The 13984-nt window shown below is 38.5% G+C and overlaps 1 protein-coding gene across 1 annotated transcript in view; it reads left to right on the top strand.

The window, feature by feature from the left end:
- ZCCHC7 (zinc finger CCHC-type containing 7) overlaps nt 1-13984 on the top strand; it is a 96991-nt gene that overhangs the window by 47942 nt on the left and 35065 nt on the right. The window lies entirely within an intron of this gene.

Below are 13984 nucleotides of genomic sequence, written 5' to 3' on the forward strand. Positions count from 1 at the left end.
TTTTTCTCTGTATCAGCCCTTTATTTTAAAGAGAGATTGCCATTCCGTAAGGGTACAGTTGCCATGCTATGAGTTAAAATTTCTTGTTTTCCATCCGTAATTGCTGCAGCACCCCTTGTTCTCCGGTGTTGTCTTCTGTCCACGCACTTGCTGTGGTGAGAGCTGACTGCATAGACATCTGTCCAAGGTGCAGGTCAGTTGTGCTGCCCATGTGCAACTTAGCTGTGCTGGGAACACGCAGTTCTCAACTAAGAAAACTAAGTTTTTTCAGCTGCCATGCTGCTGCAGTCTCCATTTCCTATTCACAGTCCCCCAGTAGAGAATTTGTGATTTCGTTAGTGTGTAACTTTTTCCTGAAGGGATCTCTGTTACTTCAAGGCTTTCAAGATACTCTTTGCTAGAGTTGGGGAGAAAATCTAGTTTAATTGGAGCCACATTGCCTTATCCAGGCAATGGCAATGGCAGCAAGGCTTCTCTCATAATCACGTCTTAAAAACTAATTGTTTTATAGCTTTTTTACCACTTTACAACAGCTGGGAGACATTTGCTTATTTGCTTTTTTTTTTTTTTTTTCCTTTTTTCCCCACATCCTTTCATCTTATTTGTGCACGTTCTAATAGAGTACAAGTCCTTTGGGTCAGGACAGGTGTCTGCCTTGTGTTTACAAAAGCAGTGTTTAAAAAACCCAAGTAGAGCCAAGCAGTTTTGTAAGCAATCTAAGAATATTCTGGTGACATACAGGAACATGCAGATTAGTCATTTAAGAAGATATAAAAGTCTGGTTGGAAGTCAGTCTACCTGATAGAAATAGGTTGTGTAAGCAGGTCAGGTTAGAATCACCAGTACTGATACCTGTGTTAATCAACCTTTGATTAGGGTATTTAAAACGCTTTTTCAGAGACTAAATTTGAGAACAGTTGATGTTGTTTTAAATAGTGAAATCACAGGTTTTCTTGGCTGCTAGCAAGGTGACCCAACTATGATGATAATGTTTTATTTTTTTCTTCCTGAAAAGTTTCCAGTGAGGATCTACCCTGCAGACAGGGCTTTGGAAAACAGGGCTTATCACCCCAATCATTTGTAGAAACACCACCTGATTAAGTATTTCTGACATACTGTGAGGGAAGTCTTTCCTGGTCCTCAGCCGGAGGGATAATGGATATAACTTTGGAGCTTTGAGAGGTAGAACTGTTTTAAAGGGAAAAGAAAGGCTGTAGTGTGAGAAATAGTGATGCTCTCATACAGTCCTGCTAAACCACTCATAACATGCTACTAGAGGGTAGATTTACCAAATTTTTGACCTTTCTGTGGGGCTAGGCTTATCTGCTTGCTTATTCTTCTGCCATTTCAGTGCACTGAAGTTCCTTCTGTTTGGCTTCGGGCTCGGCTGAGAAATGCTCCATACTGAGGAGCTTCCTGATTTTCACTTCTGTTAATCACGTAGTAATTATTGCCTGGTAGAGTTTGGGCGAATATTCTTGGAACTGTGGAGTTTTTTTTACATCGCAAAGCGGGGAAGCAGCAGGATCCTGACTCTCTCCAAACGTTAACGTCTTTATCATAAGCCTGTTGTACTGTTGTACAGCTTCAGCCTGCTGGTCAGTGGGCTGGTTATTTCTTCTGGAACAGAAGCTCTGCAAGTAGCTAAAACACATGGCTTTTTATGAAGCTTCCTGCTCCCAAGGCCCCCGTGTCTTCTTGGACACTCTCATGTACTGACAGTAGGTTTCCAGCTCAGAATACATGTTAAATTAGGACACTTATTGCTCTTGAAAGTCACTTTTAGAGAAAAATAACGCAACTAGCGCCTGTTAGAACCGTTTCTGTTTTTAGAGCGCATGTGCTTGACACATTCGGAGAAGCAGATAGTTTTTAATATATAATACATGAAAATACAGCATATAACTTTTTTTGAGCAGCCTCGCTTTTGCCACGTATGTTTCTATGCCCTTCTATCTCTAAGGGTAGTTTTAACAGCTGAAGTTACAGCATCTTAACACGATAATCCTGTAGGAAGCAGTGTTTCAGAAAAAACTTTTCAGTTATTCTTCCTGATATCTTTCCCCATGCTCCGCATTCACTTTAGCTGAAAAAAGCATGGATAGCAAATGATATAATACTGGTATGTTGCCAATGTCATGGTCTTGTGTGGTGATGCTGAAAGGTATCTCCTCAAATTATTGTCCGTCAGTAGTTGTTTCTTTCAGAGCAGGCCTCTTGTATAGCTATTTGTTGAATTGTGTACCTACTGAATTAGTCAAAGACCTGGGTAAAACATTTTTTTTTTTTTTTTCCCCCTTCTTTTCCTCTCTTACCCCTCCCCCAATCTTGCTTTTGTTATGTATTGGCTTGCTAATCCTTGTGTTGAGCAGTATCAGACATCACCTTTCTTGGGGGCACTTAGTCCGCTCTTCCGCTTTCTTTGTCAAAGGGTTCCCTTAATAGGAGAAGTCAACAGGGAGCACAAAGGGGATTGAAAGTTGTATTTAATCGGGGTCAGAGAGGTGTTGTTCGGAGTGACGGGCCCACAGGCAGGCTGGCCTTTTATGCGTTCCGACGCAGATGGTCCCAGCGCATTCAGCCGAGGGGAGAGAAAGCGGCCCCGGTGGAAGCTATTGTAGGGCAGCATCGTTACACTTGAGGAGGGTTGCCACGGGTAACTGGGGAGCATCATCACCAGCGCCGTGTGATCGCCAGGCTGTGCCACGGAGCGCCGCGGATCGCGCTGACCGCCGTCCCCGTGTCCCCGTGTCCCCGTGTCCGCGGCCGGGCCCGCCGCCCGCTCCCCGCGTTTCCGCAGCTCCGTTTGCGGCTCCGCGGGGCGCGCAGGCCGCCGGGGCCTTTGCGTTTGGTAATTTCGCAACGGCCGCCTCCCGAAAAACCGCGCGGCTGCCTGCTTTCCTGCCTCCGGGGAATGGTCTAATAATGTCCGAACTTATTAAGATAACGTCGTGTTTATGGAAACTTTAATTTTTAGAAATTTGTCCGAATGCAAAATAGCTGAATTTAAAAAAAAAAAAAAGATATATTATTCATCGCATATAAAGCCTGTGAAGTAGCTTTTGGAAACAGTGCCCTGGAATAAGCCAGGGTGATTATTGTTGTCCCCTTCTTGGTTTAAAGAATTAGCATATTGCAACAAGTAAAAAATGTTCCTGACAAAATAGTTGAATGCCTTTTTTAAACAGAAGCCCTACTGATCTTTTCATGGAAGCCACAGACATTCAGGAGGTCGATTGTGCCGTGAGTCTTGCATTAAATGTCATCTGAAAGCGCAAATAAATGTGTAAACCTTGTCCTAGCGCCTGCAACCCTGGGAGAAGGTTAGCACAGAAAATTAAGCAGCGGCTGAACACGCAGCCACCCGTATTAGCAGAATGTGAATCACCAGTATCCTTGTATACCCAAATTTGAGCCGGGAGGCACAACAACCCGTGTTTGTAGCTGAGCTCTGCTTGGAGCATGTGAAATGGGAAGGGCAAAGTAGCTCGGAGCCACCGTCACCTTCACACTCGGTGATCCCCGTGGTGGATCCACTTCAGCCCCTTGTGCAGCTTGGCCAGGATGTAGCACCCAAAGTGTCTGGGAAGGACGGGGCACAAAACCAGCAAAGTCACCGGGAATTCCTCCGTTTCGAGGGGATCCTCAGCTGGGGGATGAGGATGGCTCTAGGTTATTGGTTCTGCCAGAGAGGTGCAAGGAGCAGAAGCAGGAGGTCATGACCCAGCCTTTGCTTTACTATTTATGGGTTTTTTTTCCACAGTCACTACTAGAGTGTAGTCCTCTGCAGTTTAACAGTGTCCTAAATCCACATAAATTGTGCACACCATAAGGGAAGATGTGGTGCAAAGTTAGAGGGAGGTAACATGAAAATTTCATGTGCATCTCATAAAATAACTGAAGATTTAATTAAAAAATAAGCCATTACAGGTATTTTAACAGTTCAGTAGATTTTTAACACTGCATATACAGAGTATCATGAAGCAATTTATATTTTCCCTTTGTTTGCTTTTTCTTATACTGCTTCAGATCATCAGTATATATAAATTTGAGTATTCCCTCTTCAATTGATTACAGTAGTTATCAAGTCCGTTATGGTTTTCATGGACTTCTCCATTTCTGTACATTATTTGAGTATAAAATACTTTCCCATCTAATCTGCATGATGGGGAAAGGGATGGGAAGCAGGTCACGGGTTAAAAAACAACAACAGAGAAAAAAAGGTGCAAGAATGATGTGCCTCTTGATGACGTTGCTGTGAGAGTGCGATGGGAATGAAGGTTTTCGTGATGAACAGGCACGAAAGTCAAAGTGTAGTCATTGTAATGTAACATATACTAAGTCATGAAGGCCAGAGGCAGTTCGGTGTAGTTCGGTGAGCATATGGTCAAAGGCAGTGGTAGAGAAGGAAAGCAGTGTTTCCACAACTCCTCTTAGCAGCATTTTTAAGTAGCCACTTAAGTATTACTCTGTATACTTCTAAGGGAGGGAGGCTATATTCCCTTCTCAGATTAACAGCAACCAGCTGACCCTCATTTTCATAGATTTTTGAGTGTTGCTGGTCAGTGATACAATCTGCTTTGTTTGCTTGGATGTTTTGTTTTGAGCAGGTGATTTTCTGCTCTTGTACTCTGTTTTTGGTTACAGAGTAGCAAGCTCCAAATTATTATTTATCTTATACCTCCATTTGGACTTTCTTTTTTGAAGATAGTGCCGTCACATTTTATTTTTGCTTATTATTGTACTATTGGTCTAGTATGTATTCGTCATTGATCAATATAAAATTGGTTAGATTGAATTTATGAGAAAACTAAAACAAATGTAGGACTAATGCATTTCAAATGTATGGTCTTTACATTGACTTGATAAATATATGATTTATTTGTAGATTCTTTAATGGAAAATGTATATTCTGAATTGAGTCACATCACATCTTCAGAATCACTGACATTTAGTAAGAAGGGGGAACAAACTCCTAGCATCCAGAAATTTATTTCTTGCTATCATGCAAATGAAATGAAATAAGATTATTTGAAGTTTTTCTTAGCAGAGATTATAACTACCACTCAGACATGGTAACTTTTTTTTTTTTATCTTGGGTTTAGCCTTCATTTTAGGAATTCTGAGTTTTGAAAGAATATTGCAAGCCTGATTTTTAATTGATAATGTAGATGTAGATTGTTTTTTCCAAACCATGCTCATTCCACATCACAGCTAAACCTTCTGATAATTCATGTCTCTTGGAACGAGGCGTATGTGTGGAACAGTTTTAGCATCAAGTCCCGTGAGAATTATGTGGATTAATCACTGTGAACTTTGTTTTATACTTCTCTCAGTACAGTCCTGTTAGTACTGTAGTGAAAGGCAGTCCCTGGCTAGCATAACCTGTATTAACAACAGTCTCGAGTGTGAACAGTTAATCCAGCAAAAATGCCTCCTGCAGACAAAATTCCCACCATGCCCAGCTGAAGGCACCTAGAGCTAGGTAGAACACCAACCACAATAGTGTCATCAATAAACCACTAATAGCATATGGCAATATAATTTACAAAAAATAAATACAGATGTAACCTAGTATGCCTGGGTGTTATTTCATTACAAAGACAGTGACATGCAAAACAGGATTTTCAGTGTTTTATTCATTTGGAAAGTTCCTCCAAACATAAAAACTGTCACTAATTCACTGTCCTGCTATTTGCTGGTCCTGCGCAATACATTTCATGATCAGACAAAGAAAAAAAAAAAGCTAGATAGGAGTCTTCATCTCTTTCGTCCTCCACAGTCTGCCCTGTGTTTTCCTTTAAAAAAAAAAGAAAAAAGTTGTATGTTAAATGCTGCTGTAGCAATTCATATGTATCTCATATAACGTTTGACTTACTCTTCAGATCTCCAGGACTATATAAGAAATTGCATTGATCTCATGAGCTCTATGCTTATCCTGGTTCAAAGTCTCCGCTCAGTGTTGGTTGCACATTTTAAAGGAGGCATTGATGGAGGTTCTTCCATGATGGGATTATTCTTTTCTGAGTATTAATAGCTAGTAGTTTTTGCTCTTCAGTCATTGATTCAGGCATTCATTGCCATTCTCCAGAAGGGGGAAATCCTGCATTAAAGATTTCAGAAATTATTGCCCTGATAAGCAATATGGAAAGTATATTTGACGGTTTTGCACAGTAGAGTCATAGCTCTACTCCAGTAGCCAAGGTAAGGGACTTTTACATGATTTATGTAGCAGATGCGGTTATTCATTCCTTATCAGAAATGAATGACTTAAATGAAAACTTTAAATGTTTCGACTTATAAATATTTGAGTTTCATATGATGTTAAGGTGAGCTATGTAATTGCATATTTTAAGGAGTACTACTGTTAAAAATTGATATTGGAGCTTTATAAAATTCCCTTAATTGCACAATATTGTAAAAAAATGCTTTAAAAAATATCTATAAACCTGAAGTACATAAAATAGCATCCTACGGAAGAAGTAGGGTGATGAGAGTTGCAGTACTTGAACTGAAATTATGAAGACTTTCTTTACAGATAGACCACCTCCAAATTTCATTAGTGCCCTGAAAAAAAAAGTCCTATTAAACGGACTGTCTTAAATGTAATTGTATCCAGCTTAATCATGCTGTAGCACTGTTGTCTGATTAATTTTCATCAAAAGCTTGTTAAGCTTTTAGAATTTAAATGTTTAAAATCAAATGTTGAATGAGCTCTGCTTGTCCCCATACAAGTGTTTCACAACCTGGCCATGAAAATACTTGAGCAGCATCCACAGAAGATAATGTAGTGTTTAACCATTCAAGCACTTCCTCCTCGCCTTCACGTTTATTTGCCCTTTGCTACTTATTGAAGTGGACAACTATTGCATTTTTATTTTATTTTTTTCAGCATGGGGCTTCTGAATTTCAGTGCAAATTGCCTGCAGTACAGTTATGGGGGCAGTAACCTCATCCAGCACAAACTGTATTCGTATTTGATTTCAAAGTAGAAGGGAGAGCACAGGATACATTACATATGCCTAGAAGCAGTGCGGTACTGGTTTAATGCCTGTTGATGTAGAAACTTGATTAGTAGTGCATTCAGGGGAATACATATTGCTATTCTCCAGTTGCAGCTCAGTGAAACAGGGCTGACTTTTCCCCAACTTCTTTTACACATCATAGTGTCATCAGTGGAACATAAATTCAAAAGAAAATGCCATTAGTTTTGTTGCCAGTGTTTTGGAGTAGGGATCCTGGGTGTGTTTATCTCAGCAGTTCAGATTCTGATTTTCCTGGGCTAGCCCTAATGCACAGGCTTTTACCTTGGTTCCTGGCAGGTGCATAGCAGCTTTCCTGTTTGCACTTGGCAAATGCCGAGTGTGGGAACACAAACGAGTTGAGCAGATACCGATCTGACAGCTAGAACCACGAGCAACCTGAAGGGGTAAATGGGCCAAAAGGCCCGTGATTTGTGTTACGGGATCCAAGGGTCGTGGTCGTTCCCATTTCTAACCTGCTTCCTTTAACACGTGTTATGGAGGTTGTGGAGAAAATGTGCTGTTATCAAGAAACCTAGTTTTTGAAAGCTTGCTGAAGAACTTGTGTTTCGAAGATCCAGAATAAAATCACGTGTCTCGTCAGTATGCTAGTCGTTGCAGAAGTTGGAAAGCGCCTTCCATTGCTGGTTTATTTGCTTAAGGAGGAAAAAACAAAAGGCAAGACCACTGAGACAAAGAGTAACAGCCTGAATAAATGCTTTTTAGGTACTACCTGAGATACTTTTGTCACAGGTTTAAGTGTTAGTTGCTGTTACAATGAAACCTTCTCCAAAGGACACCAGCCTGTTTTCTGAGAGAATGAAAAATAGTTCCCTAAATATGCATGACCATGTACAATTCAGAAAAATGCAATATACAAGTTTCAGACTGCCAATCTTTAGATCCATTTAGGAAAGGCTTGTTTCAGGGACAAGGCTTTGGCTGTTAGTAAAAGCCATGCTCAGAGGAAGAAGAGCTGAAATTATCCTCAAATATATCATTTTTTTCTTAAACTAATTGGAAATGCATAAGCAAAAATAGAAGTGCAAACTCTTTTTTGCTAATTCATTGCATTCCTGTAGCCTTTTCTCAATATCCCTCCACTTTTTTTTTTTTTTTGGAGGAGGAAGGAGAATGGTGCCTTTTATCCTTTTATGCTTTAGTCTTTGTAGCAGGAGTGGAATGGCTCTAGACAAATGGGAGTTAGTAGTTCTTTAGCAAGACAACTTCATTTTTTGTTGCCTTGCAGTTGTACTTTTTAGTATGGAGAGTACATGTTTCTGCAGAGCTCCATGTTTCCTGTTACAAGCAGAAGAATCATACCAAGAAGAAGCCCCTCAGTCTTCTCAGGAAGTTGCTTTTGTGTCATACTGAATAAAGTATCCTGAAAAAATGATGACTGCATTTAAAAAAAAAAAAAAGAAACTGTGTTCTTTTGAACTTCTTGCTGTATTTCTGGCGCCTGCATGATGAAGATCTTTCAGAAGTGTGGCTTGCAGAAGAACCAATAAAATATTGATACATGTGGTACCAATCTTCAGCAAGGTTTTGCGAAGTTCTCTCAGTCTTTTCCGTGTTTGTTATGGATTCTTTGAGAAATGGGCTTAAGATTTGGCTGGGTCATAGTAAGGAAGACCAAAACTAGGGCAGAATGTTAATACTTGAGTTTTGTTCTTGAAAACTTACCTATATGATTTTATGCACCATCAAGTGCAACGGAGCTCTGCTACTGTGCAATTTCAAGAATGCTATTTTACTAGATCACTTATTTACAAGATCATTTTTGCTAGATCAAAAGAAATTCCATCCTTTTTCTAAGCTTCAGGTTTTTCCGTGGAATAGTTTAGCGTTATTTTAGGAAGGAAAAAATCTAATTCTAATGAAAATGTCTTAAAGGATGAGTAGCAGACCTTTTTATAACAAATTCATTGCCATAGGTATGTTATTTAGAGAAACAGAATGACTTCAGAAAGCAGCTCTTTGAGTATAAGAATAATCATCACATGCTTTATACATGATAATAAAAATAACTATTAAATAATAAGAAATAAACATATATTTTTCCTTTTATCTGCTGTTCTGCAGTTTGGGGATGAAAAATGAAATGAGATCATATGATCATCCTGAAGAATAATAATAATTTCCGGCCATTGTCATGTGTAAATTCATCCTTCTATCTCATGAAATTTTAAAGAATCTGATTGTTATCCACCTGATAGCAAAACCTTGTGCTACAGAGCACTCTGTTTCTTTTGTAAATCATAGTTAGAAAGATAATTTCAACAGAAATTATCTGTTGTTTTTCTTAGGTATGTGAATAGCCTAACTGATTGCTTTGAATATAGTGATCTATTCCATTCAAATATCCATCAGTTCCCTTTGCGTAGAGATTATGGCTGACAATGTTGAGAATTAAATTATCCTCCGTATGGTCATTTTAGCTTAACCATCTTGCAATAACACTGAAGGCAGAAGCACAAATTCTTCTGCACTCCCCACAGCAACAAAACATCAACTGCCCGCTTACCACCTACCAAAACCCTCGGTATCCCCCATGCTTCTGTGATAGTGTACCACCACTTTAAATAAAAAAGTCTGTTGCAAAATGACAATCACTTAAAATATGCAAATAGCCTTTGTAATGCTGAAGTAGATCTTATACAATCCATTCTTGGGATTCTGTTTATCTCAGAAGAAATTTAAGATATCATTTTATTGAAGCTGAGTGATAGATGCTTTCTGGGCTTATTGCTCAAGCTCTGGGCGTAATTAACTGTATGAAGTTTTTATTTATTCTTTTTATCATCTGAATTTCTGAATTTCTAAACTAGATATTATACCTTATTCTCCGGTGGGAATAAAATGTTTGTGTTTGCTTTCTCTGCTGTGTTATACTTTGACTGCTATGAACACTAGGAATAATAGCCCTGCAGCTGAGCTACTTATTTTTTTTTAATCTATTCATTTTATACTTTTCAGACAGATTTTTCCTCGGGGTGAAACAAAGGTTAACTGAAATTTCCTCTGTTGTGTACCTGAACGAATCAGCAGTTTGAGAAGGAAATCCCATTGATGGGCGAAGAGAGTGACAGGCTCTATTTAAAGAATTCCCCTGACTGTGTGGTAGACCAACCATGCCATGAATGTAACTGTTCCTGTGGTCCCCATACTTGTACTCTCCAAAAAGAGAGAAAAACCTACTTTGTTCTGCAAATGTTTTGCTAAGCTTTTAAAATCAGGAGACACTGAATTTTGTGAATTAACATTGCTAGTAGCCAAGTCCAAAGGAAGTAGTATTTACTGCTGGATAAAAAACAAATTAAAAAAGAATCATGCTTACTTACATAATATAAAAGGCATGCCATGTATTTGTGTTTTAACATGTGTATATACATTTTAATATTTTAATAGCATATATTTTTCTCAGTAATATGTATTACAGATTTTTTTTTCCTTCTATTTTTTTCACTGCATGTGTATTCCATACAGAATGTGAAATATCTTACCCATGCTTAGTGATAAGAATATATGGGCTTGAGGTAGGGTGGAAATGGTGTAAGTATGGAAGAAGGTATATGATATGCCATTAGGAAAATTGTATAACAGATATACTATTATATACAGAAAATACATACGTGACTAAAATTTATGAGTGTCCTGGATGCCCAACATCCAATGAAAAAAGACTAAATAACTAACACTTAGGTTATTTTTGTGTTTTTAAGACTGATTTTAATATCAAAGGCAAGTCACTCTGCCTGTATTGCCATATTTTTAATTCATTCTGTTAAACCTCAAGACCTGTAAGCTTCCCTGAAACCCCCAGCTTTAGCCCTGTAGTGGGCCCCAGCAGTGTATGCTGCCTATATCCTATGAGAACCATGTGATAGCCCCTAACTGTCAGGCGTTTTATTTTTCAGCAGTGACAGTTAAGTCTATTCCCATGGGCAATCACTGCTTAAGTTTGTTTTAAGTTACATTAATAGGTCTTCTTTTTTTTTTTTTTTTTTTTTTTTTTGGTATATGTGGGACTCTTCAGAGGTCTGTTTTCTTCTTTCTTTTAACTCAGGAATGTTCTTGGCCAATATTGCTATTGTTAATTTCTAAATCAATTGAGTTTTGTTGTTTGTTCACCGTCAGCTTTGGGATTTTTTTATGCCTTTACAAAATGCCATGCTGGATAAAATAAAAATTACTGAAAATAAAATATTGCAGCTATTTTCCCACCAAAAAAAAAAAAAAAGGTCTATCATTGCTCATATATCAAGTTAAGAGACCAGAGAATCTTTCCATACCCTGAGAATATTCTCAGACTGAAATTATGTCTCATTTCTCTGTGGAAATTTATAGGTGTCTTTTAAAGTACTTCCTGCCAAAGAGGTAATGACATATAATCTGTTGCAACAGCAGGTGTCATCTTTTTACATAAATCACCTTTTAAATCAAAGTGAAACTGAGAAATCCTTGAGGTGTCTTAAGAAAAAAGCAGAATAGTTGCATTTCATCTCCTTAATGGTGCTAAGTTGTGTAATTGAAGGGCTTCTCTGCATCACTTAGCCGTGATAGACTGCAAAGGGGTCTCTGTTCAGATGAAGTTACCATTCAATGTTAGGACTGGGAGAAACTATATATACATGTTGAGACCTGCATGTCACTGTTTTTCTGGTGTCTTCTTTACTTCCTCTGCTTGACTGTTCTGCAGCTTTGCGAAAACTTTTTTACAAGTGTAAGTAATAGTTCATATGGCAAATATTGTACAAAATGATTGCAATTACAGATATATTATTAAAGGGAAACATTAACTTTTGATAGGCTTTCTCACAGCAACCACAAAAATCGTGTGAAAATCAAAGGTTGGGTTTGCAGGTAGATTGCTGGTTGAGGACAACCACCAAAGGAAATTCCGCAAATATTTGAATGGCTGAGGAAAGAAGAAAGGCACATGAAAAGAACAGAAATAGGTGTTTGTATAGTTCACATATAAAGAATTGATATTTCAAGATGATTTATTTCTTGATCCCAAAAATCAGAATTAGCCAACAGGATGGAATATATTTTTAAATATTGTTCTATTTTAACTTTCTAGTGAGATAAGTTTTTGAATTTTGTGTTTTCTCCACTGTAGTATTTTTATAGTAACAAGCAGAAAGTAAGAAAAAAAGGATGATGCTGACTTTGCTGTGGAAAACATGGCAATTTGGCACCACAGTAAGCATATGTTTTTACTTTATATCTCTGCTTTTTCTGAAAATTTTCAGTGAATAAGATGGCTTTCTCATGTAGCCTAATCTACTAAAGAAGACTAGTCATTCAGCTTGCCTTTTCCAGCTGCAAATCACTTTGGAGATCTCCAGCTGGTGCTCAAATTGGTCAACAATTTTCTTCTTCCTTCCTGATGCCAACACGGATCTTTGCTCCCTTCTTCATCCTTCCCTTCAGTTAATAAGTTCGTGAGTAGGAGGCTCTCTGCTCCTGATTCCTGCCCATGGGCTCCTCTTCATTTCATCCCAACTTCCACATATGTTTGGCCGAAACACTCACATCCCCCTCGTTTTGCCTCGCTCCTGCCTAGTGTCTCTGAACTAAGTCAGCAAAAGGGCTCTTCAGAAAGAGATGGGAAGCATGGTTGTTAGTGTGGGGGGCAAGAAAGTGGAAAATCTAGTGGACTTTTTTAAATTAACCTGTTAGGTTTGGGAGGGAATCTCGGGCTGCAGGTTGGTGTGTAGGGAGTGAGGACAGGGAATGGGAAGTTCTTTGGGAACTTCGCAGAGGTGTGCAGGGTTGCCAGCTCTGGAGACACATAGGCATGCAGATCAATGTTAAGCCTGTCACCCAAGCGGCCGTCTCACTGCCATTCTGCTGCTGAATATTAAGAAATTAAAGATTATGGATGCTACAAACCAGGGAGAGCATAGTGCAAAGAAGTTCTCAACACGTTGAGACTTGTCAACACATTGAGGCCAACGTGTTGGTATTGCTGCTCAAAGGCAAGCAGGGGGTAGCAGAATGACTCGCAGGAAGTAAAACAGCCAGAAAGCTGTCTCAGAAATGCTTATAGCCACCAAAAGGTTTTAAGTGTATTTTGCTCAACTAACTTTTAAGCAAATTAAATTGCTGCTTGTGGATTTCCAGATAAAATGCTGTTGTCAATGAGAAAAAAAAAAATGCAAATTTTCTGCATGGTCTCCATACCAAGATTTTTATTCCTGAAGCACAGCTTTTTCTTCATATTTCAGTTGTAAGTAAAACCAAAGCTTTGTTCATTCTGTGGTAAATTTGACCTAGACTTTAGGTCACTGAATAGATTTAATAATGTAATGTTTCTTTCACCATTAGAGCTCTTAAATACATTTTTGGATCGGAGGAGTTCTTGTTTCTAATATGAGAAATTTTGGAAGCACTGTGAAATTTAGGGATTTTGACACTAAAGAAGACAAGACTTTGTTTGCACCCAAAATGTTGTGGACAGTCTTGAAAAGCTGTTTCCAGATATACATGTTTAATACCATTTTTTATTGTGTGATCACCTGTTATTGTGTATTATGCTTGGTTGAGGTTGATTCTTCCACTTAGATTTTTGCTCTCCCAAGTACCAGACAAGATTCAAACCACTCTGCAAATAGAATATTTTTTTAAACATCTCTGTGAGTGTTATTACTGTGGAATTAGTGAGTGTTCCAAATAAAAAAAATTTACAGAATTTCTTGAGAGCAAATCATATATTATTAGCTCCACCTTTTGGATGAGGAGCAGCAGCAAAAGGTTTTGTGCTTCAAAGCTCCCATAGAAAACTTGTATCAAGATATTGCGTGTTGTGTTCACTTGAGTTGAATTTATTGACTTCTTTTCATTAGAAGTGAGGTTAGACATGACATATTAGATGGCACTAATTTAAATTTCTAGTCTTCTTTTGGAAATCGGTGATATAATCGGTTGGATGAGCAATTGGATAAATTCTTCCT

The sequence above is a fragment of the Tinamus guttatus genome, unplaced genomic scaffold, assembly GCF_059628265.1.
Source record: "Tinamus guttatus ecotype Peru unplaced genomic scaffold, ASM5962826v1 Tinamus_guttatus_pri_ptg000278l, whole genome shotgun sequence".
Classification (NCBI taxonomy): Eukaryota; Metazoa; Chordata; class Aves; order Tinamiformes; family Tinamidae; genus Tinamus; species Tinamus guttatus.